The 27,633-nt window shown below is 39.8% G+C and overlaps 3 long non-coding RNA genes across 22 annotated transcripts in view; 1 reads left to right on the top strand and 2 right to left on the bottom strand.

Annotated features, from left to right (window-relative positions):
• LOC118972528 (uncharacterized) overlaps positions 1-27,633 on the top strand; it is a 465,003-nt gene that overhangs the window by 168,032 nt on the left and 269,338 nt on the right. The window lies entirely within an intron of this gene.
• LOC140848316 (uncharacterized) lies at positions 5,686-13,845 on the bottom strand. Its single transcript, XR_012128927.1, has 3 exons — positions 13,166-13,845; positions 12,461-12,579; positions 5,686-9,479 (listed from the first exon to the last, which is right to left on the bottom strand). It is a non-coding gene; the product is annotated as an uncharacterized lncRNA (long non-coding RNA).
• LOC108391663 (uncharacterized) overlaps positions 19,403-27,633 on the bottom strand; it is a 284,047-nt gene continuing 275,816 nt past the window's right edge. For 5 of the 11 annotated variants that reach the window (XR_012128928.1, XR_012128931.1, XR_012128929.1 and 2 more), the window contains one exon: positions 19,405-23,660. This is a non-coding gene — a long non-coding RNA (uncharacterized lncRNA). Of the gene's footprint in view, positions 23,661-27,633 lie in introns of all 11 variants that reach the window. The other 6 variants (XR_012128935.1, XR_012128936.1, XR_012128937.1 and 3 more) reach the window with 4 other exon arrangements.

Below are 27,633 nucleotides of genomic sequence, written 5' to 3'. Positions count from 1 at the left end.
CAAATACAGTCTATCTGACATCTGATGGGGGCTATTGGTCCCTTAGCTATTATCCCATCTTGCTGTGGGACTCAGGGTAAGTCCCTCTTAGAGCATATAGTGCACTCTTGCTGGGCTCTGCTGACTTCTTCAAAGGTCAAAGGCAGGCCCCACCAACAGGCTGCAGCCCACATTGTCTTCTGCCCTGCCTGTAACAAACGTTGATGTAATCATCAGGCCACATCAGAGGCAGGTTTTCCTTCTAGCCAAAGTACCTGGGCCAATTCATCTGCTTCATTGTTTCCTGGGGTTGCCAGTGGCAAATGACCCATTACATGATATATTCTGTACACAGATTTTAGTCTGACCAGAGGCCTGTAGGTCTTTCCATAACTATTGCCCGCAAAGGGGTCTGTGACCAACCAACCAGTTGTCATAATACCATGTCAGTAGCCAGAGTCAAGCCTCAATAGATGGCACAGCTTTCAGAGGAGATTAGCGGGGAGGGCTCCCGACTGATCACAGGCCACACTGCCCACAACTCTTCCCATTGACTGCTCTTCCCCTCACCATCTCCCACCTGTGTTGTCTCAGTCTTAGGATGGAAGGCTACAGCCCTCCATTTTGGGGACTGCCCGTGGCTGGAGCCATCTGTGTACCATGCGTCTTTGGGTATAGGGGCTCTTCCCTCTCAGTAAGGGCTCTCTGCTACTAATGGCTCTAAAACAAATTCTTCCTGCCTTTCACTGATACATGTCACTGGCCCCAGTAAGTGTTGGAGTTCTTCACTCAAGGGGATAGTAAAGAGAGTGCTATGCTGCTGTAAATATGCACCCTACTTGGCCAGTGGTATCTGTGACATACCACTCCATGGCTTTTAAGTCCAGTTTCATATACCCACCCTATAATTGGATAGGTGGTTCTTACCTCTATCTGGGCTGTTCCAGTGATGGGCTCCAAAGCCAGCAAGGCATGGTACATGGCAGCCAATTGTTTCTCTATTAAGCTATACAGGACCTCTGCTCCTTTTCAGAGTTGCGACCAGAATCCAATAGGTTGGCAAATTCATTCAAGCCACTGCCAGAGACCCCAGCCATAACTGTCTTTGGTCTCATGAACAGCCAGTTCATAGGGCCTTGATGGGTCTATCACACCCAAGGCCTGCACGATCTTAACTGCCTGTTATGTAGTGGTAAAAGCAGACACACATGTCTCATCCCTGTCCTACCTGATGCCATTTTGTGCCAAATGGTATAAGGGCTTCAGAATTTGTGCTAAGTGAGGGATAACACTCTCAGGAGCCTAGAAGACCCAAAAACTCTTGTAATAATGCCACAGTTATAGAAATAGGGAAGGCCTGGACTTTGTATGTGACTGCTTCTGGGATAACTTAGTCTTAGCTAACCAGAAGACACCCAAGAATTTGACTGGCAAACCAAGTCCCTGAACCTTGTTGCTGTTCACAGCCCATCCTTTCTCCTGTAGATGCTGCAGCAGTCTAGTTGCTGCACCTTCTAGATCTGTAAGTGAGCATGATAGTCATCAGTATAATGGGTACAGCTGCACCAGTGGCAGTTTCTCCCATGCTGCCAAGTCCTGGGCTACAACTCCATGACAGATGGTGGGGCTGTGGCGGTATCCCTGTGGAAGGACAGTGAAAGTCCATTGCCATCTTTCTCATGTGAAGGCAAACTGTTCCTGTCTTTCCTGGTCTATGTCAATGGAAAAGAAGGCCTTAGCAAGATCTAAAACATAATGGTATGTCCCTAGTTCATGACTGAGGGTGTCCATAAGGCCTACAATAGAGGGGATGGCAGAATGTAGGACGTATGACTTTATTCAGTTGTCTGTAATCCACTGTCATACACCAGGAGCCATCTGGATTTTTTATTGGCCACACTGGCTAATTAAAAGAGCTACAGGTGGGCTTTATAATACCCACCTTCTCCAATTCCTAGAGGTTTTCTCCAACTAATTTATGTCCTCCAGGCAATTTGTATTGCTTGGTATTAGTCACCCACTGAGGCACAGACAAAGTTATGGGTGGGTGCTTAGCCTGTCTCCTCAGAACTGTCTTCACCATAAGTATCCTCAGTCTGAACTCACCTGCAGTGGTCTGCAGCCACAGACCCTGCAGGATATCTATCCACAAAATATATTCAGAGATGGGAGAGATATACACAATATACTCCTTTGGGGTAGACACCCTATTCCTAATAGGATTTGGGCTTGTTCACTCTGATAGCCTTACCCCCCATGTCTATCTATAATAGTGGAGATCCTGGGAAGCTATTCAGAGTTGCCATAAGTCAGTGAGCATTCAGCTCCTGTGTCTGCCAGAGCCAGAACTCATTGTACATTCACTGGGGACTAATGAATTGATATTTCAACATGGGGCATCTGGTCCCCACCTAGTCCCCCAAAGTGAGTGCCTCAACTCCCCACAGTCAAACCATATCGCCCAATCATCTTCCGATGTGGGTTCAGGCAAGGTTGGCTCACCCTCCAGCAAGAAGGCTTGCACATAGGCTGGATTTGCAGCTCTGTCTCTGGCCTCTATTTCTTGGTCCTCAAGTCTGAAACCGCTGCTTCAGCTTTACTTGTTGCAAACTCCATTAAGATTCTATTTGACTTCCCACACAATTTCTCTCTGTCTGATCCTGCCCCTGTTAAATCAACTCACATCTGGGTCCTCGTGACCTTCACGGGGTCCTTTAAGCCCTTCCTCTTGATGGCAGTTTGCACTCCTTTCCTTGCCACATTGTCTGAGCCTCTCTGAAATCTGCCACTGTACGGATAACCACATTTATAGGCTGTCCTAAGTGAGGGACAAAAATGGCTACAAAGGGTCCGAAGAGGGACAAGGGAGCCATTTGCAACACTGTATCCCTCATCCTTGCTGTAAACAGCTCCCTATCCAGGTCATAATTAACTGGGTTATAAATGGCATTTTTTATGCCTAACTCCCATAACACCTTTTGGAACTCAGCATATGTCTGCCATCTAGTGGGGGAAGGTGGTACGTCACCCTGATTAAGCCGTACAGTGCAATGTGTGGCCGTTGCCCATGTGAGAAGTGAATGATTCCCTGGGGTCTGGTGTGCATTGTGCAGTCACTGGTGCAAAGCAGGATGAGTTGTCAGAGAAGCTAGGTTTCCCACGTCTAATTCAGGTAGAATGATTCCATCCATCCCTACATCCCAAAGGTGCAGGAACCAGGCTAATATGGACTCTGAGGATTTCTGCCAAAACTGGGAACCCAAATCCACCAGCTCTGCCTGTGTATAGGGGCAGAGCATAGAGTGCTCCATGACCTGGGGATGGACTGCACCTCTCCTGGAGGAGGCCGTGTTGCTGTGTCTTTGTTTTCTTGACTACAGCTGGGTGGGATTTCAATAGAGGAAGGGTTGATTCCTCTGATACCATCTCTACCTCCTTGTTCTCCCCTGGCTCCTCCACCATTTCTGGGGTGGATGGCAGTTTTCTCATCTGCAGAATGCCTCCTCTGCTACATCCTTTACTTTTTCCACAGTGCTTCACAGCGACACTCTCTCAGTCTTCAATAGCTTTCTTATCTTCACCTCAATGCCTTGCCGCTAGCATTCTTACGCCGCCTCCTCTTGTGCTTCTCACAGAAGTACATCCTCCTCCTTCATGGCTTTGCCTCTTCCACGGTGCCTTGCAGCACTGCTGTCTCATTCTGCAAGGAATCTTTTACTTCCTCCACAGAACCTCACAGCTTGTGTTCTTGTGCTGCCTCTTCTTGTATTTCTTACAGGGGTGCATCCTTCTCTTTGATGGCCTTTACCTCCTCCACGGTGCTTCACAGCCATGCTATCTCATTCTTCAACAAACCTTTCACTTCCTCCACAGCACCCTGTAGCCTGCATTCTTGTGTTACCATTATGTCCTTTACTGTCTACATAGCATCTTGCAGTGATGCCATCTAAATCATCGGTGGATTTTTTTCTTCCTTCATGACCTTTATCTCTTCTTGTGCTCCTTGCAGGAGCACAGTCTTCTCCTTTACGGCCCTTCTTAACACTGTGAGGAATAGACAGCCCACAGCTCCTAGCAACTTGCGAGCATTGTTTCTTTAAGAAATTCCCTATTTTGCAGAGAGCCTCAGGCACCGCCCACATCTCCCCCAGTCCTGGGGAGGGGCCTGATCCTCTAGGAGGCAAGCTACCTTGGACCACATGCCCACTGATGGGTGCCTGATATCTTTCCACCCATAAGAGCAGCCTGCTGAAGTACCCCTCCCACGAGTACAACTTACTCCAGTTTTTTTTTTTTGGTCTGCAGCAAATCCTGCCAACTATGCCAATTGTCTTGCCTGAGCAGGATTGCCTCCAGGCAAGTTCACTTCGATTCAGTGAGACCAAATATCAACAATAGAACATTAGGGGTAAAAGGGTTTATACCAAGCTTTATTCTCACGGTGGCAGGTCAAGTGCTGGAATCATGTCTGCCTCTGGGACAGTCTGCATGCAGCAAGCCTGTCTCAGTCACTGGTCCTCGGGAGAGCACTGGGCAGAGCTCTTTATATAGTAATGCCAACAATAATGGCTCATTGCCAGTGGGTGTGTAAGCATTAGCCTATCAGTAGGCCAATTACATCATCAAGTTGTTTAGGGTCAGGTAAGGATCCTGGCCTTTAGGAACTTTCATTTTCCCTACAACCCAAATGTCCTTTTCATGAATCCATTAATGTATAATTCTCTAAGTTTGCTGTATTTTTAAGAAACAAAAATTCCACTGTTTTAAGAAATTGAAGAAACCATTCTAATGCCAAATTTTTGGTTGCATTTATGATTAACCTTAAATTTATTTAGTTTAAATATTCTTCTAGCACTTACACCTGACTTCCTAGTTAATTCCCAAATTTTTGCAGCTGCAGACTTTCAGGCAGCTATTGATTCTTTGTCTCCTTGCTAAAGGTTACTAACTTCATCAATTGTAATGCTATAAATTACATCTGTTAAGATTCTCCTATTGTTGCTAGCTAACAGTGTACTTTTGTTTTCTTGCCGTTTAATGTTGACATTCATTTTGCCCATCAATCTACCAAGACTCTTGAACTGAATTATTTCTGGATACTATTACTCAGTTGACACAATTTTAGCTTCTGGAACATGAGCTGTAACCAAAAATTTGATGTTTTTGGCAATAAAACCCAGTCTGTATTATCTTTGGTCCAAAGAGACTTGCAGGTTATGAAAAGCGTGCTGAGTCTTACTCCAGACTTCTTGCTGCCTCCCTTTACCAGTGCGTGGCATTTGGGAGTATAGACTTAGGATAACATCCTTAGTTAGTTGTGGTTTAGAAGAAAAAAAAAGAAAGAAGAGTTGTTAAAGATCTGCGTAAGAAAAAATTAGCTAAAGCATTATGGCATTAATATGAGCTAGAGGATTGTAGATCTGTGGGTCAGAACTGGTATATCATAAACCTTTTATAGGTATATCACCCAACTATGAACAGTCTGTAAGGTTTTCTTTTCTTTTTGTACAATTGACGGTATTTGTAGACATGACAGTAACTATCATTGGTTACTATGGATAATGGAACTTGTTGGGGTCAGGGGCTGAATTTCTGGGAATAGGGCAGGAGAGACACAGAATAATATAAATCTAATACAAAAAGAATAAAAATACATGATACAAAATATGTATAGGCTGGAAATCTATAATAACTGCCCCATGAGTGTATAAATATACAAGTATTATAAATTTATTAAAGTAGAATTTACATACAACAAAATGAATGTACCTATTTTAAGTGTACATTTTGTGAATTTTGATACTTCCATAAACTCTTGTAATCATAAACCAAATCAAGAAACAGAAAATTTCCAACATACTAAAATATTCTCTTCCATCTCTGCCCGATCTCCCAACCCAGCCCCCATTACATTTCTGGTAATATAGAGTAGATTCACCTATTTTAGAACTTCATAAAAATGGAGGCATGTAGTATATACTCTTTTGTGTTTGACTGCTTTTACTTAGCAAAATGTTTTTGAGATTCGTTCATATTGTGTGTATCAACAAACATTTATATGCAAATATACAAATAATCTGTGCACGCAAATGTGTTTATTTTTCTTAGGTTCATACATAGATGAATTTATGGGTTGTATGGTAAATTTATCTTAAATTTTATAAGCAACTACCAAACTGTGTTCTGAAACAGTTATACCATTTTTTACTTCTACCACAAATGTGTGACATTTCCAGATCTCCATCTTTGCCAGACCTCACTAATGTCAATCATTTTTCATTTAACCATTTTAGTTGATATAGAGTGGTATGTTGTTGTGGTTTAAAATTACATTTCTATGGTGACGATTGGGTATCTTTTAGAGTTTATTGGCCACTCATACTTTTCCTTTTGTGAGGGAGATGTTCAGATCTTTTGCTTATTTTAAAAATTTGGTATTCTTGTTACTGTGTTTTAAGAATTCTTTTTATATTTTTGTTACAATTGTATGTGGTGAATTTTATTTACAATTTTATTGTGAATATACCTTTCTGTATTTCTTTCAGTTTTTGAATTAACTTTTTTTTTTAGTTGAGTAGCAAGTTTTACTTTTGATGAAGTCCAGTTTATCTCTATCCAAAAATTTATCAGTTGTTTTTTTAATGGTTGGTGCTTTTTGTGTCATGAGAAATTTTTGCTTGCACAAAGTTGTAAACTTTATAGTTTTAGATCGTACATTCAGTTCTATGATCTGTTTCTGTTTATTTTTATATGTGGTAAGATGTAGGGTTCAAAGTTGATTTTCAATATAGCATCTGATTGTTACAACACCAAGTTTTGAAAAGACTGTCCCTTCCTCTTTCTGTTCTGCTCAAGTTTACTGACCTTTTCTTCTGCAGCATGAAACTGCAATTACAACTGCTTAGTGGATTTTTCACTTCTGAACCTATATTTTTCGTCTTAGAAGTTTCGTCTTTTTTTCTTTTTACAGTTTTCATTTCCCTTACTGAATTCACTTTTTATATGAATACTTAAACTATTTATAATAGCTATTTTAAAGTCTTTGTCTGCTAATTCCTTCACCTCTGTCACTTCTGGGTCTATTTCTATTTTCCTAATCCTTTGCACATGTAGTACTTTTTGATTGGATTCAAGGTACTGTTGATTCTGCTTCATTGGATGTTTGGAGTCTATTGTGCTCCTTTAAAGAGTGCTGCTCTTTGATCTGGCGAAGTATTTAAATTTTGTGTGGATTGGTTTAATACTTTTGAGACTTGTTTTTAAGTTTTTTTAGGAAAGTATAGAGTAGTTCTTATTCTAGGAATAATTTTGCGTCACTCCTGAGCATGGACATTGCAGGGTCTCTCCTGAATGCTGCATGGATTCACCGATGTTTCTCCTCTCTGGCTGGCTAGAACTTGAATATACTCTGCCCAGTGGGAGACTGTGGTAATCATTTAGTGTGTAGTTCTTCAAATACTGCTCTTTCTCCAGTCGTTGTTCTTTGCCTTGTTGAGTCTTGTCAGCTTAATAATTAAAAAGCCAGCAACTCAATGGAACGCGTTTGTGCATAAAAAGAACTTTTTGGTACATATTTCTTTTCTTTCCAGCCCTCTGCCCTACAAATTCCAGTCACTTCGGCTTTCTCAGTCTTTGTTCTCTGTCTTCTCTACTCAGTGAGGCCCTGTGTTCTACCTGGATTTCCCTTCGCTGGATGGCAATCTGGAAAGTAGGCAAAAAAAGTCTAGGCTATTATGTCCTCATTTGTTTTCTTTCTCTCAGGGATTATTGATTTATGCTACCTATTGTCTACTGGATGAAAATGGTGGTTTCATATAGTTTTCTTCCAGTTTTCTGAGTGCTTATGGTGGGGCAGTGTCTTCAATAGCAGTGAATCCATCATGGCCAGAAGAATAGCAAATATATTTTTTTGAGTATAATTCAGGCAGTTGTTTTACCATAAACAGGGACATAGTGCTAAATGGCCCCCACCTAAATGTTATGGCTATTTCAGATGTGTTTTATTCCCTTTGAGAGTACTAGTCAAAATTTGGTTTGAAGATATGTGTTGTAAGTACTGATGGATATGACTATGTCCCAAATAGCAGTTGCTTATGTCCTACCTTTGTGATTTTTCCTCTGCTAACTTTCAGTTAGCATTATAAAACTCTTGCATTATAATTTACTTAAAATAGTTTTTTCAAGTTGACTTACTTATAACTTAAATTTATTTGAAAACTAAGCTCTATGTTATCATAAAAAGAGTTGAGAAACTAACTGCATTTTTCTAATACATATTAAAATAAGCAAATGACTCTTGAAATAAACAAAATGTATCTTTAGACTACTGAAGGTATCTTGTATCCCACCAGGGGTACTTTTCTATACCTAGCCTTACTGAAATAGATCACACAGACATTGAATGAAGAAGTGACAAAGGTGATGGAGATGAAAAATGTTAACGACCATTTTTCATTTGTAGTTTCTGATAGAACCTTAAATTTTTAAAGCTATCATGATCTTAGAGAACATTTAATCCAACCCTCTCATTTTCACATTTGAACTGGTTCTTTTGCAAGTCCTCACAGCTGGTTAATTCAACAGATACTTATCAAAAGCCAGTCATGTTCTAGGAGGTGAGAATATAGCAATGAACAAAACCAATAAGCCATCTTGGAGCTTACATCCTAATGAGGGATAGAACCCCTTTCTTTGTCTCTTATTATGTAATGTCCTATGCAGAACAGAAGTCAGCATCTTAACATTTTATTACCTGTCCCCATCTTGTCCCTCAGTGCCTTTAGAAAAAAAAGGTTTTTCTCTATATAAAATCAGCCTAGTTTCATAATCATCTCAGTCTAACACACCTGAAATATGTCAGCTCACATGACCACACCTTGTATTTCCTAGTGAGCCTACTTCTCATGCTTTTTGCTTTAGGGAAAACAAATCACTTCTTTTTATGAGAAAGTGCCCATTCCCCATTACAGTTATGTAATTTGGGACTTTGTAGTTTCGAGTCAGCCTCTGGTTGCAACACACATTAGAGCTGATAGACAGTGTCTTTGGTTTCTTATCTCATCTTGCCTCATGATCTCGTTTCTGCCTTATTTTAGTCTCTCTTGATATATCACTCTCCCAAGGTGTTGTGCTCTTTATCTATCAGTTCGTCTGTCCCAGCTCTGTCTCCTTTCAGACTTGGAAACTTTTAGCCACCCAAGCCTCTTCTTGTCTGAGGAAAAGAACACTCTACTCGGACATTCCAATCTTGAAAGCCGACTCTGTTCCTGACAACTTGAATGTTTTTTACAGGCACAACCACCCCCAGAGAGGCAGAGGGGGTAGGATGGAAGAAATCATCAGAAATGAGTTTGGGCACAGAGTTGACTCTCTCCTTTTTGCCTTTAGATCAGTGGAATTAGTGAAAACTTCTGTGAACTCATGGAATTTTCAACCTTTGGAATTCCCAGATGCCTTCAAGTTGCCTTTGAAGAATGCTTATTTTACAATGTGTGTTTTTCCTTAGAAAAGGAGAAAAACAGAGTAGGTCTTGTTAGAGAGATAGCTGATACTTAAGGATAACTCCCTTTTCTTATGGACTTGCTATGTCCCAGGCATTGTGCTATGCACTTCACATACTTTTTCACTTTTGACCTTCATAGCAATCCAGTTATAAAGGAACTATATATAACCTCATTTTATAAATGCAGATACAGACATAGATCCTTGGAGAGGCCACTTAGGTTACCTAACATCACACAGCCAATATGTGGCTACGTCAAGATTCCGTTCCATTTGACATATAACCCTTCTATACCTTATTAGTATCAGTGCCAGGGTAAAATAATGAATAGAGACGTGTGCTTAAAACATTAAGTGTAGGATTTGTCCTTGTCCATTCTGTAGCTGAACAAACTGAGGCAGAGACTATGGGACATGCCTCAAAATCACTTAAGTGAATTAAGCAGTGGTCTGAATTTGAACACTAATCTTAAACTTTATTCCAAGCTTTTAGCAGTTTAGCATTGCAGGTCCAAGAGAAAACTGTTCATCTTTGTATTGACTTGGGTTGTTTGGTTAAAACCCAATATATGAACTGTCATAACACAGAGATTTTAAAGACTGAGTCATAACTCTGGCATTATGAAAAAATTTAATTTTGTTAAATTCAACAAGTATTCAAATACTTATTGCATATCATTTTATTGATTACATTATGTCTTTTTTGCTACTGGACATCCCAAATAGACTACTCTATTAACCAGACCAAAACAGAAGATGAAATGACCTTTCAGATTCAAGAAAATTGTCTTGGTTTAATCTAGATTAACTACCTCATCCTGAAAGATATATAGGTGTGTAACAGATGAAAATACACCAGGAAATGTCTCTTTCCTTAAAATGCCTTGTTAGTATGTTCAATTGAAAGAGAAAAAAATAGTTTAACCAGACCCACAGAATCATTGAAAACAATCTTGTTTGAGTTGCCATCACTGCAAATACCATTATGGCCAATTCTCATGAGTCTTTGCTAATAGGAAGAGAGAGGGTGTGACATGGATCATTGACGGGCTCAGATAATCTAAACAACTGATTTTCAACATTTCCTCTGCTAAACCTATTCACCAGAGTTGCTAACAGGTAATGGAAATTGCCAGTTGCAGTTTCTTTCCTCTCTCCTCACACCTAGCACCCCCAACCCCAGTCACTCTTGGATGGGAATATTAATGAGCAATGAACTGGCCAAAAAGCTGTGGGAGGAAGAAGAGAGAAGGAAAGTCAATCAATCCTTGAATAAGTAAGAGATATTTTAATGTGATACCTTTGAAACAGAAGGTCCCGCTCCTTATAGAATATTGTTTTGGTTGATATCCTTATTATATATACTTGTACAGTAAGCACTTCTTAAATTAAATATCACTTAATTTTTTTTGTTTAAAAATAGTTAACACTACAGATATTGTTGAAGTTTTTTTTGCCTTTACCCTCAATCTCAGAACTGTGTCCTTTTCTCAAAAAAAAAAAACTGTAACAATCCTGATACCTGTTTATTATGAAATAATGTGTCCAGTTTTTTTATCTATCTACATTTTTTCTATGCATGATTTTTGTTGAAGTTTATTCAAGAGAAAGTATGCATTTTCTTTGGTTTTATTTTATAGTAATAACAGACTATGTATATTATGTGGCTGTGTGATAGACACTGTGATAAATTGCCCAAACTCCTCTTCAGTGAAATGCTCATTGCCTCAGTGGGGGATGCTCTCAGCAGTCTTCAGCTTCAGTTGGGCCCTTCAGGACTGCCTCAGTTGCACAAAGTTACCTTACCCTCACCCCCTGTAGCTAACATCCAATAACTGATCCAGTACAATTTGATACCAATATGCAAGTTCAGTGCAAGACCATACATGTCTAGCCACATCGGACAACTTGGGACAAACTCAGAATGACCTTCTGTTGGGCTTGCGCTGCAGATCAGCTTTTTTCCTCTGCCCACTACTGCTTCCTCAGGTGTTGCTAGCAAGAATATTCCTTGATAAATATCCCAAGCCATGAACTCCATCTCATAGTTTGCTTCCCAGGGAACCCATCCTGGGACATGCCTCTTACTTCTCACTCAGTAGTGTGTCTTGGAAGGCTCATTTACCAGTAAACACAGATCTGCCTTATTCTTTTACTATTGTTGTAGTGTCAGAAACCGAGTAAGTATTGTTCAAAGCCCTGGTTCCTTTTCTTCCTGAACCTGTGTCTAGACTGCACTGTGATGAGTATATGGCCAAGTTACTGAGTTCTCTCCATTGGATTGTGGAAAGAGGTGATGTATGAAACTTAACGGGCCCAATCTATTAAGACCTCATGAGATCTTCCATGCCCTTTCTCATCTGTCATGCGCCAGCTAGATGCAAAGGATTTAGCAGAAGAATCCAAGGACCTTGGGGATCCATCCTGCGCTAAGCCACGGATAAAATAAGGCCAGGTTACAAAATCACCACCTATACCTGCCCATGAACTACACATCAATTTGTTTATCTGTTGAAATATTTAGTGTTTCTTAGAGGGATTAGCCTCTCTTAATTAAAAGTAGAAGAACCTTTTGGTTGTTTCCAGTTTCTCACTACTGCAAAACGCAGTATTCTGAATATTTTACGCATGTCTCTTTGGGTGTAAGTGTTTCTCTGATATTAAATGCAAAAGTAGAATTGCTAGGTCTTCAGATGCATTAGCTTTAAAATTTGATAAATATTTTTACAAAATAGTTATACCAGTTACTGTTCTCACCAGTAGTACATGGGTATACCTGTTTCTCATATCTTTCAAACATCGAATTTTAAGGGAACCTGTTCATCTTTGGATGGAAATATTTTTATTATGTACTTGAATTTGAATTAGTTTCATATCTCAAATTCCAGTACATATAATTTTAAAAAATAGTAGACACTTGACACCTTCAGTCTAGTCTCTTTGAAAGGTCTCCCAAACATTCGTGCATGACATTACTTACCATTCTGGTGTAGTAGGAGTTGGAATTCTGTGTGCCGGTGCTGATGCGCCCCCATGTGTGCGCAGCTACCAGACGATCCCAAATGCCCGGATTCTGTCTCAGACAGCTTTGCTGTTAACCTACCTCTCATTCAGAGGAAAGAAAAAAGAGGTGTTTTTTTGAGTGTGTGTGTGTGTGTGTGTGTGTGTGTGTGTGTGTGTGTGTGTGTATGTATGTATGTGTGAGGCCTGTACTAAGAGCATTTTATCTGCATTAAGTTACACGAGTTTCACCATAAACCTCTGATGTATAAGTTTCTATTACATAGCCCTGCTTTTCAGATGAGAAAACAGAGGTCAAGATAATATAATTTATAGGTGAAAGGGCTAAAATATAAACCTAAGACTGCTGCCTGACTCTGGGCTCAGGGCTGGAGCTCTTCCCTTATACTCTCTTGCTTCCGTACATCTATCATTCAAAGTTGGGAGAGGTCACATACATTATTTAACTAAATTTTGTTTTACCTCACTGAGAGAAATTAAGGCTCTAGTGGTCTTTGTGTACTGGGATCAACCAGGTCATGAGGAAGGATTTTCATGAATGATGAGCATTTATTTTAATGGATAGAAGAACATGTAGGAGGGTTAAGCTTTGAGGAAAAAAGTATAAACACAGGTCCATAAGTCATGTACAGGTTAAATAAAAAGCAAAAACAACAATAAAAACCTGCATTCTGGGTGGCTGCTCGCAAAGCAGCTGTCATCCCTCGGCCAGTTCGCATCTTGCTCTTGCTCCCCTGAACTCCCTTTGTCCGCGAGCCGAACATAATGCAGAGGAGGTCTGTGTGGGTCTGGGACGCCGTGGAATTCCAAGCAGCCGCTTTCAAAGGTTACATTAGAAACTCAAAAGGCTGGAAGGGATGGCCTTCTCGTTCGGAGTCCCACAGTATGCCTGGAGTCAGGAGCGAGAAAGTACACCAGCAGTGAGACCGGCAGTGCACAGATCTGCCCAAGATGCACGAAATGTTAGGCCCTAGTGAGGAGGCAGAAGGACTTAATCTGACTTGCCGAATTTCTTCCATTTTTGTGGTTTCTGAGGTTGCAGTAGAATTTAAACGTCTCTGGGTTCAAGTTCATCTAGTCTTGACAAAATAGGACTTCCTGTGTCAGCAAAAGAAGGTTTTGATTTAAAAAAATGAGGACAATTACATGAAAGAGTTTTTGCCAACTATAAATGAATCAAGGTTAGATTTCTGTTAAGATAAATAGGGGTCACAAATCTGGGAATGAAACATAAGCAGAGGACTGATTTGGGGTTTCCTCAGGCCTTTCCACGATGTAAAACCCCAAGTTCCTGTAAATCTCAAACTTGGTAAAAGGCCAAGAGAATAAAGCAGAAAAGACAAAGTGGGCTAAATAGGTACGTGTAATCACTGGGCAGAAAGCTTAAGTGAGGTCTTTTCTTGGGCAGATATGTCCTTTCAATAACTGTAATTTGTGTAATGATATCTGTTCGTTTATTTAAGCAGCATCTCTTGTACTTACTCTGTGCCCAGCAGTTAGAAACTTGGTGTACAGCAGAGAGTGCAATAGACATAATCTTCTACAGCCTTTGAGTGAAAAGATAAGGAAATAAGTAATCCCAAGTATTCATAAACAAGTACTTGCTAATCTAGACAGTTGCTATGAAGAAAATAACTGAAGAATGAAGAACATAGACCAAGTCTTCCAGGGAGATGTGGCTGAAAAAGACACGATGGGGCGGAGTTTCTCAGGCGGCTCATGTGGAGACTCTGAGACAGGGACGAGCTTGGACTGACTAGAGGCTATGGCCAGGGCCTCCTGGGACACTGGAAGGTGGCTCAATCAGGGGCCAGATGGCCCCAGAGAATGAAATGGCTCTGGAGAGTTTTAAACAGAGAGGTGACATAGACGAATATACATTTTAGAAATACTCTAGTTGCAGTGGCACACTCTTTTGGGGGAAAAGATAGTCTGGGAAAGAAGTGGAAGCAGGGAATTGACCTAGTGGTCAATTATAATATTTCAAGAGGAACAGAAGTGAGATGTATTTTTATCTGTTCCCTTGTCATTGGCTGTAATCACTTGGACCTTCATCAAGGCTGACATGAGTATGAAATGTTTGTATAAGTTTGATTATTTTGCATGAATTCCATCAAGCATTCTCAGGAAATAGCAATTAGGGAAGCCATATGGCCATTGCTGTGACTTTATACTTTTATCAATTGTCAGAAAATGTGAGTGTCCAGAGTGCCTATGTCTGTGATTATAGTAATGCACCAAGTACCTGCAGGTGTTAACATACAGTGCGTGGTGCACTTGATTGGCAGGTAGTGAGCTTTCCGGGCAAGGAGGTGCACTTGCCCTTGGTCTCTCTTCCATTTCCTTGACATGAGGTTGAAGGGATAAGGAAGGTAGAGAACAGCCAGTATAATGAGTTTCTGAGTCTTCTGTGAAAAGAAAGGAAGGTATGCCATTTATTTTTGAATGGCAGTGTGGCAGCTCAAAAGCTGTGAATTGTAAAGCTTCAGTGGAGATTTTTGACTGGCCTCTACATGTTCTACTGCTTGTAGATAGGCTTCATCAAAAACAGACATTTTTTATGCTGTGCTGGACCAAATTTTAGCTGCCAATTTGTTTGTATTTTATATTTGTCCACCAAAGATGTCTGGAGTTTCTAAGGTTGTTTATGAACTTGTTCTCTTGGAGAAAGGGAATTTGACAACCCATACAGTAGATTGCTAGGTACAATTTATTGAATATCTATTTGAGATCGGTGGCCATGAATTTAGAGTGATGTCAATCATCACTTTTAAACAATCACAGTGCCTTATTCTTCTAAGGCAAATGGTATCTTCAGTGGGGAGTTGCTTTAGTTTATTTCCTTTGGTATCTGTAGTTTGAGTCTTTCATTGAGACACAGACATTTCTTGAACGTCTATTATGAGCAAGTACTGTATTGATAGAATACTCAGTAATAAAAAAAGGGAAGCAGAATATAGAAGTTAGGAGACAAGGATGAAAAGAAATATAGGAAAAGAGACTTTAAAATCCCTCTGGTGTTTATTTCCTCATCTTTCATTTTTCATCTCTATGACTTTGGGTGAATCACTCTATCTGCATTTTTGTTTGACGTTTACCTCTCTAAATCTGAAGCTTTAATTAAACTATAGAGTCCTTGTTGGCCTTTCAGGGAAAAGGAGTAGCTGAGGTGCCAAGCCTGATGCATGCTTTGTATTTCAGATTTGTCTGAAGCTGACAAGCTCCAAGGATTTTGGTGTCATCTATTATAGGTAACAACAGCAAGGATCTATGGTAAAGTTCTCCTCCAGAAGTTGAGAACTTGAAGTTTTCTGTTCACAAAAGAAGCAGAAAGAAGAAGTTGCTGTCAACAGTCTGATTTGCTTGGCATTTTTGCTTTTTCATCTAGTAGGCAAGCATGCAGGATCTTGGGTGCCTTAGAGATTGTGTGTGTGTGTGTGTGTGTGTGTGTGTGTGTGTGTGTGTGTGTGTGTGTGTGTGTGTGCTGAGTTGTATATAGGCAATGCTAGCCATTGGTCTTTTTTTTTCAACACCAAAAATATATGGGGCAGAGCATTTGTTTTTACTTTTGCTAATTTTTGGGCCCCTATGCTGATTTAAATCCCAAATTTAAATTCCAAATGCTAATTTAGCCAAATATGGCTAATCCCCTAGAAGCTCTAGCAATCAGCCACATAACACAGTGCCACTGTACAGAACCTTCAATTCAGTTTCTCAGATTTATCAAGGACAAGGATTATAATGTTGTCTGCTCTGTACCACAGAAACAATACTGAAAGATGTAAAATAATATAGAACTTTGCATCATCCATGCTGATAGGCCAGTTTTTCCAACTCTGTTGTCTAGAGCTGTGGTTATCAATCCGGGGCAGTTTTGCCCCCTAGGGACATGTGCAATGTCTAGACACTTTTTTCATTGTCATGACTTAGGGGTGGTGGTAGGCAGAGGCCAAGGATGCTGCTAAACATCTAACTGTGCCAGACAGCCCTCGCAACAAAGAATTATCTGGGCTGAAATGTCAGTAGTGATGGTACTCAAGGTGGGAAAGAAACCTGCATCTAGATCACTCCTGTAGCCCCACAACCACACATACCAATTTCCTAGGTTTATAAGCTTGCTGAGAGAACAAGGTAAACATTTAACTTAAATTTTAACATCGTACATCAATAGCTTTCTGGTGCAAAGTACTTTCAAGTTTGTAACATCAAATGTAAAACAGCTCCATTTGTAATAAAAATAATAATAACCCCTTACATGTATAAGGTACTTTATTAGTATACAAAATAGTTTTATACATATTACCATGTATGATCATCACTTCAATCCTATTAAAGAGTTATAGTTGGCATCAGAACCATTTTATAGAAAGAGAGTTATTTTTATCTACTGAATCTCTTGAAATGGCTTTTCCACTTGTCATAACACCTTAATTATTGAGGAGTCACCAAGAAATCTGCTACCTGTCAAGTATTTCTAGAGCAAATGTTCAGGGAGTGGGATGCTCAGGATGCGCATGTCTCTCCCACTGGGCATGAGTAAACTCACCTGGGAGGGAAATGGTGCTTCAGGGACGGCCTGGGAAGTGCTAATTATATGGCATGCCACAATTGTGCCACACACCTGGTTTATAAAAACTCCTATTTTGAAACACAGCAAAATATTTTAGAAGTGACTGTCTTGAGTTGCCTTTTTTATAGAACCTGAAATACAAGGGGGTTATAATCAGGGAAAATTCCTGACCTCTGATCTACTCTGAATGTGGTGATCCAAACAGCATAAATTGACCATTTAGCAAAGAAAAGATTGGGGATATCAAAGGCTGGGCTGTTATCTAGGATACCTTGGCAAGCTAAAAATATTTAAATAAAAACGTGTCAAGTCTATTAGACACTCAAAGGACCCACTTTGATTCTGGAAATGTCTTAAATACAGACAGTGCTGAGAGATAATCAAGCCAGGGGCGGGGGTTCTGAAGAGTCTGCCAAATGTGAAATGAGTTCTTTCCTTGTTCAGGTCTGGCACAGAGTACATTGCTTTTTTTAAAATTTTATTTTTATTATTTTTTTTATTTTGGTATCATTAATCTACAATTACATGAAGAACACTATGTTTACTAGGCTCCCCCCTTCACAAGTCTCCCCCACATACCCCTTCACAGTCACTGTCCACCTGCATAGTAAGATGCTGTAAAATCACTACTTGTCTTCTCTGTGTTGCACAGCCCTCCCGGTGCCCCCCATGCACTATACATGCTAATTGTAATGCCCTCTTTCTTTTTCCCCACTCTTATCCCTCCCTTCCCACCCATCCTCCTCAGTCCCTTTCCCTTTGGTAACTGTTAGTCCTTTCTTGGGTTCTGTGATTCTGCTGCTGTTTTGTTCCTTCAGTTTTCCTTTGCTCTTATACTCCACATATGAGTGAAATCATTTGGTACTTGTCTTTCTCCGCCTGGCTTATTTCACTGAGCATAATACCCTCTAGCTCCATCCATGTTGTTGCAAATGGTAGGATCTGTTTTTTTCTTATGGCTGCATAATATTCCATTGTATATATGTACCACATCTTCTTTATCCATTCATCTACTGATGGACACTTAAGTTGCTTCCATATCTTGGCTATTGTAAACAGTGCAGCGATAAACATAGGGGTGCATCTGTCTTTTTCAAACTGGAGTGCTGCATTCTTAGGGTAAATTCCTAGAAGTGAAATTCCTGGGTCAAATGGTATTTCTATTTTGAGCATTCTGAGGAACCTCCATACTGCTTTCCACAATGGTTGAACTAGTTTACATTCCCACCAGCAGTGTAGGAGGGTTCCCCTTTCACAGAGTACATTGCTTTTAAATCCAGATTTTGGCAGGAGGGGGATGCAAGGTGAAATGCTGGTGTGACCACTAGCTAGCTGTGTGAAATTACAGTAGTTACACAATGATGCTCAGTTTCCTCATCAGCCAGATGGGGATGGTAATCTTGAGGAGCAGAAGAGACTATTAAAGGTATCATGTGAAGGACTTAGCACAGTGCAGGCACACTGCAAACACCTGAGAACAACAAATCCTTCTTGAAGCATCTGTCAGGTTTGATTATGGCTGTTCTAGTTGCTATGATCTCTGTGTGATCTTTTCTTGGTATACATTTATGTTCATTCTTGCCTGAGTGCAGTGCTGTGGTCCTGAATCAGACCCTTGGTATGTTTTGCAAATACTCCAAAAATGAGACCAAATCTTCCCTCTATTCAAACTCTTCTAAGAGCCAACTTTCCTAAAGGAGTGAGTCTTCCATTGCCTGCCCGTTAGACGTCAGAGCTCCCTACAGTTTTTTCCATAGCCCATGTGCTTCTGTCTTACACTCCCTGGTGCTGTATCTGAATAAGTTTCGTAAACACCATTGCTCGTGCACATTGTGTATACACGTTGTTCAGATGCATTATTCACAATAGCCAGAAGGTGGAACAATCCAGATCTCCATCGACACATGAATGGATTAACAAAATGTCACATACACATGCTATAACATGGATGAACCTTGAAAACATTATGCTAAGTGAAATAAGCCAGACATAAAAGGACAGACAGTGTATGATTCCACTTACATACGACCCCTAGAATAGTCAGGTTCAGAGAGACAAAAAGTAGAAGAGTGATTCCCCGGGACTAGAAGAAGAGAAATGGAGAGCGATTGCTTAACGAAGATGACGCTTCAGTTTTGGATAAATGGAAAGTTCTAGAGATGGATGGTGATGATGATTACATAATAATTTCAATGTGATTGCACAATCATTTGAATGTACTTAATGTCACTGAATTGCGCACTTAAAAATTGTTGAAATGGCAAATCTTGTTATGTATGTTTTACCACCATAGAAAAATAATTAAACAAGCATAGTATTATAATAATAAGAAAAATTGCTAATATTTATTGCATGTTTACCATGCACCAAGTATTTGGCTAGTCTTTTTACATACAGTCATTAGTTCAGTCCTTGCACTAACTCGTGGGTGTCAGTGCTGCTGTTATTTTCAGCAAGGAAATGAGGACCCTGGGCGGTCGAGGAAGTCCAAGGTGATGACTAGGAAGTTGCAGAGCTGAGATCCAAAGCTGGGTTTCAAGTTCCTAATTCTCAGTCACCATGTTTGCCCTCCCACCTGGCCTCTGGATGCTGATAACCGTCCGATTGTGAATCTCCGGCACAGATCTCATAAGAACGATAAATGATGATATTGATGCTTTACTAATATTTTCAGCCACTCAAAAAACCTGAAATAGTGCTCATCATCTCAATTTAAAAGTGAGCAGTCTGAAGCGTAAGGAGGTTAAATAACTTATTCAAGTTCACTCATCCACAGCAGAAACAGGATTTAAACTCAAGTCAGTCTGATTTGAAGCCATATTGTTAAATACAACTGCATTCTTGTGTACCCACAAATGCCCTATTATAAGGTAAACTCTTTTGTTTCATATTTAAACTTTCTGAATTGGGGTATACCTTACAGTGTCTCTCGACATCCCCGGATACTAACTGGAGAGCTGGACTTTGTAGAACTCAGGTAATAGGTAGGATATTTATACCTTTAAATATACTAGGTGCCCAGAATGAGTTTGTTAAAATGTGATCCAGCCCAAGATTGCCAAAGTCTGGTATTGATCTCATAAAAGAATCAGGAACACAGATGAAAAGAGCAAGCGTGTACAGGAGGGAATCCTCTCTTAACCTTCAGTGAGGTTCTTCTGAGGCCAGAAAACCTTGGCTAGCCCAAGGCAGACTTAGAGAACATGCCTTAGTAATTTCAAAAAGTTTAAACCATTTTACATGCATTTTGGGCACCCCTATTACAGCCATGTTTTACTGCTGTCCATGCTTCTTCCCCTTCTCAGCAGGTATTTCTGCCTCATTACTAAGTACTGAAACCCTCAGTGGCCCCTGGGTCTTTTCATGGGCAGTGGTGTCTTGCATAAACTCACATTGTTGCCTCTTTACCAGTTTTACAGTTGCTCTCAGAGACTGCAGAAAATGGAACTGGACAGCTTGGAGCCCACACACAATTTCTAAGACTTAAATCCTTGACCCCTATAGAGAGTCTAAGAGATGCTGTGGAATGCAGACTCCACCAACAAATCCAATCTGCTTTGTTCTGTGAAAGAGTTCTCGAACAACCGTGAATCATTAGGCATCACAACGAAAGAGCCAATCTTCCTGCTGTGTAAAACCAGTTTATCATAAAAATAGGCATCCTTGATGTCATGAGTAGAACTAAATGACTCCAGTGCAACTTTTTAACAAAGGAAATGTGGCTAAGAGTTTTGGCTGTTGTTTTTTCTCTGGAGTATATCTTGCCTTTACCCAGATCTAGATCTGGAAAATTTTACTTATAATAATAAGTAGACATTACCATGAAAACTGTAATGTCAAAAAATTGCTGGTAGCAAAATAAATCACTTCCCAAGGAAACATGTTTATTGAGAAAATACTTGTAATTTTTCAAAGCATAACAAAATTATGTATGGTTACCTTAAAATACACTATAACTTACCCAATTATTACTGATAGTGTAAATCCAGAATGCAGTTGAGATTTTAATGTGATGGAGTCATAATGAATTTAAAGGTTGACCTGATTGGTATTTGCTTATACAAGAAGTGGAATGAGCCTGTGCTTAGAGAGGGCCTTGAATTACTCCTAGTCATCAAATATTCATGCTATAAAGCTCTGCAAAATAATATTTCCTAAATAAATGTCAAGAGTTAGATGACATTCTGTGAATGGTTCCAGGGTGAATGCAAAGGTGTTTCCTTAATTAAAATCAAGCAAAAATGATAACTAATTAAATGCCATGATGGGACAGGGAAGAGTGTAGGGAAGAAAGGACACGTGGGAGGAAGCCTTATCAAGAAACTGGGCTCTGATCCTTGGGAGAGTGGGGCTGGGGGCGACTACCTCATTTCTGCAGAGCCAGGTTCAAACAATGCCAAATAGTAGAATACTACTAGCAGAAACACATCTACAGAAGGTAGAGCCTTAGTGTTTCTTTAAGGGGTTGCATTAAATGTAATTGGGAACATATGTCATGATTATTAAAAATAATAATAACTAGTACTAAGTGAGTACCTTCTTTGTGTCAGGGAGTTTGACTAGCATTTTATGAAACACTTTCACCCCATTAAGCTTGTGTATATGGGGCATCAGAGAAGCACACAAACCCTTTTTTTTTTTGCCAGAGAAGAATATTTTACATCTCCAAAAACACACTGAATTAGTGTCAGAAGAAAACTTGGAATATTGCTGACCTACTTCTGTTCATATTTTGAATTGACCTTGTTTTCATTTTAAAGTACGTAATAGGAGCAGGGTAGCAACACCCTCGTCATCTTTTCAGTATCAAAAAGCTCTTAAGCTTGGCCCTGGGCACAGGGTCTCCACCAGCATTGCTTCATTAACTAGTTGTCATCAGGTAATCCCATGACAGGAAAAAACTTTAGGGCATACAATTTATAAATAAGATTGGAGCCCTGGTCTCCCTACCCTGAACTTGCTCTGAACCACTTCACAGGAGTACCTCCTGTCCATCCTGGCTACACCACCTTTTGCAAGTCTCCCATGTTGTTTTTATCTGAACTTTGTGTCTGATTCTATATCATCACTCCCCAGGATATTTCTACCCAGGTTGAAAACACACCCCCCACCTCCAGGCATCTGCTTTGCGTTTCCTGGATGGCCCAGTAATGTGTTTGTTTAGCTCACTCCACATTAGACTATAGATTTTGCCAGTGGCCTTTTGAACACTGGCCTCAGGATGTTTGTTTTTCTAAGTTTTTGTCTTATCTCACTTCCTCTGAAAAAGCCTCACTTTTCACAGCTTGGCTGAAGCCTGAATAAGCAGCTCTCTGAGCCCTGCCTGGACATCTAGCCAAGAGCATGAAGCTCAGTTATTTGCAGTTCGAAAATCATAACCAGTCTGCATGGCAGCATTTCATCAAAAGGCCAAAAGAGCATTCTAAGAACATAGACAGGAGTAAAATAAATTTCATCAGTAGTCTCTCTCCTTTCTCTCCCTCTCTCTCCCTGAGCGCCCTTCTGTCTCACAAGTGCACAGAACTGGGAAGAAGTTCAGTGATTCTCAAACTCAAGGGAACACGTGGAGAAATTGCTAACGTGCAGATTCAGACCACATCCTCAGAGATGCAGATGCAAAACAGCTGGGTGAGCCCTTGGAATCTGTTTTTTTAACAAACACCCACCCCAACAGCACCCCCATCATTTTGATGAAATAGTTTGTAGATCTGGACATGGAGAAACCCCAGTAAAGTGGTTAACATCTTAGATTTGAACATCTCGTATCTGCCTTTGAATCCTAGCTCATCTTTGCCTGGCTGGGTAACCTTCTGAACCTGTTTCCCTCAAATGTGGATAAAGCAAAAAACTTTTGTGAGAGAATTCAGTGGGCGTGGCACTAGGTGAGTGTTCAGCAAAGAGTAGCTCTTATTTTTAATTTATTTGTGTTCTAAAGAAACAGAAATAAATAAACACAGTAGAAAACAGAATATTATTAATAGTCTTCTGTGAGGAGAAAGTGGTCTTAGTCTATTCAAAACTCAAGGTGAAACTTGTACCAAAATATGAAAGCGAAAGCAAGGGCCTACATTTTGATCACTAATGATCAACAATGCATACATCTTGTTGCCTTCCCCAGCCCCATCTTCACTCATCCTTCAGGAGGTTTCTTGGATTCACTTCCTCAGGGAGGGTGGCCTTCCTGACCCCTAGGTTAAGTCCATAGCCCTGGTTACTTCCTCTTGATGTGTTCATCATGCATTCCTGTTAATTACTAGTTTGATGTCTGCCTTCCTGCTGGACTGTGGCCTCCACTAAGGGATGGGATCCTGTTGGCTATGATAGCCTTATTTCCAACAGGTTTATGGTGTGAGCCTGATACATATCTTTATAGGGAATAAATAAATACATAGGGAAGATTTTTTAAGAACATATTAGTGCTATTGAACTGTGGGATGGAATGTCTTGGGGATTCCAACCTGCCTGTCATGGCCAGTCCATTCAAGTGGACCATGAGGATATACTGCTAAAGAAGTCCTGCAGGGACTCTGAAGTTCTCTTCCAGTTGGCCAGTTTTCCAGAGCACATCAAAGAAATCTTGAGCAGTTTCCTAAAGAAAGACAAAGTCATAATGAGGAACTCTGGGCATTTGCAAGGAGTTAGACAAATTGCTCAAGGAAACAGCAGATGACAACATCAATTTTAATGATGTCTTAGCAAAACACCTGAATGTGCCATTTACTTGATGTATTGATACAGTTCACAGGACCTCCAAAGGATGAAGGGAGAATTAATGAGGTAGAGAGAGAATGATTTTATTTTCCAATCTCCTCCCAACGTTGCTGCATTTTTTTTCTTTCCTCATATGGAGAAATTTAGCTTGGCATTAATATTTCCACAAAGGAAAGATGATTCACCAGCTGAATGAATTAAGCATTCTCCCAGGTTTGGTCTCAAAAGATGGAAAAACAGCAAATATCACACATTATTTCAAGTCTGGAAAAGCTGAGCTAATATTTCTCCCCTGTTGTCTTTAATTTTCTGCTTCTAGCCAAATATAGAAAGCCACTTTTATATCCTTTTAAACATGTTTTTTAGGGGAAAAGATACCTTCCAAGTAGAAGCAGTAACAGAGAATAAATGCTAAGTTCTTTTCCTTTTGGCATGTAGACTTCATTTGAATGTTACTGGTATGGCTGAAGTTTCCATTAATGCAAAATAAAAGGGTACCTGGAAGCTTAGAAAAGTGAAGCGAGAAGGTTACATAATTCTTAGCTATGTTCTTAATAAACTTAGTACTCATTACAACCTAACTAAACTCACTCTATAGGGCAATTCCTCTGAGTGGATATATTGTCCATTATTCTCAAAGAAAATCAAGAGTACCAAATAGAATACAGTTATATGTGACAAGCATGTAAGTGTACATATAGATAAATCATGCCTTCATTCTTCATTTATTTGGCAAAGTTGTGGAGATGCCATTTTTAATGTTTTATACACATTTCTCTCTTCATTTCTTTGAGCCCATTTGTTTCTTTTGGGAAAGAAAATACACTAAAAAGCAAAAATAAGGTGTACCCTCTGGCAAAGTATTAACAGCTCCAGCAGTAGACTACCTCTGAGTTCTGGGAGGTTATTTTGCAGAGGCTCTGGACTTAGACTGGTTGATGAAAGCCCCTGATACTTGTTAGTAGTTTGAGCTTTATCAGGTTTATCACTTGCCATAAATACAAGGAAAAGCCAGTGTAGGGACAACCAGTAGGAAAGTATTGAAATGTTGTGTTGGGATAAACCCATTCTGTATCAAACATTCAATGAAGTCTGTGTGAAAGTAGAGCACATTGTCTCCCCTGTATCGATAAAGCAGCAAGGGAAGGATTACTTTACTGAAGCAGTTGCCAAAGTGAATTCTTTACATGATATTCTGTGCCAAAAGGTTTGGTATAGTAACTCCATACCATTTCTACTTTCGAAGAGTCAAAATGCATTTTAATCGGTTAAAGACCCTAGGAATTCCAGAAACCATGTGTACTTTTATTAACTTTTCCCAGATTCATTTGACCCTCGTTTTCCAGCACACCTATTAACAGTGATCTTCCATTGAAATGTAGCACCCTGACCCATAAGCCTCTCTGCAGCCCCTATCCTCAGCCCTACTTTTCTTCAGACTTTGTTTAACACAAGGATGGGCTGGAGTAGCTCCAAGGCTTTCCAATATTTTATATGTCATGACACCTACAGACAAGTATAATATAAATTATTATAGTTGTACACCACATGTGTATATAGTGGATTAACATCATTTTTCTACTTAATGTTTTTGACTGTCTTTACCTGCCATAAAATATTCTGTGAATTCTTCTATTTACTTTATAAATTTATGAAGCCCTAGCCCAGACAGCAGGCCACAGCACCAAGGGCTGAGGGGGTCATAGTGTGGGAGAAAGCAATGAACTGCAGCTTTACCGTTGGGAATTCATTCTGATGAGCTATTGGTACGCATGGAGAGTGAACACCCAGCTGTTGGGAATATTTGTGTATTGACTGTGGAGTCCTCTCTACTGGACTATTTCTTGGTGACTTCAGGTCACTAAGGTCACTAAGGTCAACCACCTTACCCTGTGAAAAGGCAGATTTGAGCACTGTGATGGTGCCCTTTGTCTCACTGCCTGCCCCGCCGCTAACACTGTACAGGAAGCTGATACTGTATCATCCAAACGACTACTGTTATTTCCTGTGTTTGGTACACTTCATTTTTCCTGTCTTGATTTCTGTAATAGGTAGCAGATCAGGTGGAGGAGAACTGAGGGATGATCCATCAACTCTCCCTGCATACACTTGGGGGATTTTCACTTCCTTCCAGTTAGAAGCAGGCTGTTCTTAGAGTGGCCCTTCACCTACCACTGCCCTTCTTGCTTCCAAAGCAGCCAGCCAGAATCTGAATTTACTGTCAGAGCTAGGACTCTGAGGAAAAGGTAACCAGGTAGGAAAGAGGTAACTGGCAGGGACAAGTTATATAGACTGATGGGAGCTGGTAGGATTCCAGATGTTCTCCAGACACCCCTATTAGCTAATGTTAGGTTTCTTATTCACATTTTGAGATCTCTATCATCTTTTCTTTTTTTTTTGTTACTGTTTCCCAGTAGAATATATTGCCTCCTCTTTATTCCCTTAAAAATTAATCCATATCCATTGCTCAAACTTGAAACTGTACAAATGAACAAAGCAAAACAAAAATCACCTATAAAACCACTACCCGAATAGAATCATAATTAACATTATAACATATTTGTCTGAGTCTTTTTCCTTGCATGAATATTTGTAGTTTACTTGAAAACATTGGAATATCTGTGTATAATGTACTATAAATATCCTTTGTTACCTCACTATACACCTCAGTTGTCTTTGATGCCATGGAATATTCATCTATATCATGTCTGGAGGCTGCAGGGACTCCCCATCTGTGCCTCTGTGTGTGCTGATGTGTCTGACCCATCCCTTCATGTGATCCAAAGTAGTGGATCAACATTTCAGATTTTTTTTCTATTACAAACAATGTTATGGTTAATACTTTCACATGTGCACCCTTGACTTAGTACTATTTTTGCCTTTCTTGTGAGATGAGCACACAAAACACATAAAAATTCAACAGATAGTTTAATAGTAAAAATGAACATTGATGGTTACACGGTATGAATGAATGGACTAAATGCCATAGAACTGTATACTTAAAAGAAAGAAAAAAAATGCACTGATACAATTACCATCCCAGGCCAGAAAAAGGTGCATTGCTAGCAGCCCATGAGCCTTCCCCTTCAGTTCCCTCAGGCTCTCCTGCAGGTACCCAGCACTGTGATTTCTTTCTCTTCTTAGTTTTACTGAATATGAATGAATACCTCAAAATACCTGTTTTTGAACTTCTATAGAAATTGTATTTTCGTGCCTGACTTCTTAGGCTAAATATATGAAAGATTTATCCATGTAGTTTGTTCATTTACATTGCTGCACGGCAAACCATTCATATCAATATGCCGTATCTTACCCATTCTACTTTGCACCACTCCAAGCCGCCCACAGTAATCCTGGGTGCATGTGCACCCAAGATTGAAATCTTTGAGTCCTGAGATAAGTGTATGTTAGAGTAGAAAATGCCAAAAGAAGTGATTTTGTTATTTATACCTGCTGTCTGTGATAGCTCCTGGTATTACATACTCTCCCAACATTTGGTATTTTCAGAGTTTAGATTGTTTTTCTCAGTCTAGTAGGTGTACAACAGCAATTCATTTTGTTTTTAATTTGCATATGTCAAATTATTAATAAGATTGAGTGCTTTTTCATGTATTTATTGGTCATCTGTATTTCCTCCTTTGTAAAGCAAAAGACTTGAGTCTTTTGTAGATGTTTTTCTAGTGTCTACTTGTTATTATTTAGAAGAATTCTTTGTTTTCTGAGAACAAAACCTTTGTTAGTTATATGTGTTTCCCCAAACTATAGTGTTTCTTTTCACACTTCTTAATGGTGTCTTTTCTTAAAGTTTTGGTTTTTTTTAATGTGGTGTGATATGTAATGTTTTCCTACGG

This window comes from Manis javanica, chromosome 3 (assembly GCF_040802235.1).
Source record: "Manis javanica isolate MJ-LG chromosome 3, MJ_LKY, whole genome shotgun sequence".
NCBI lineage: Eukaryota > Metazoa > Chordata > Mammalia > Pholidota > Manidae > Manis > Manis javanica.
This window is presented reverse-complemented; position numbering and strand designations above follow the sequence as displayed.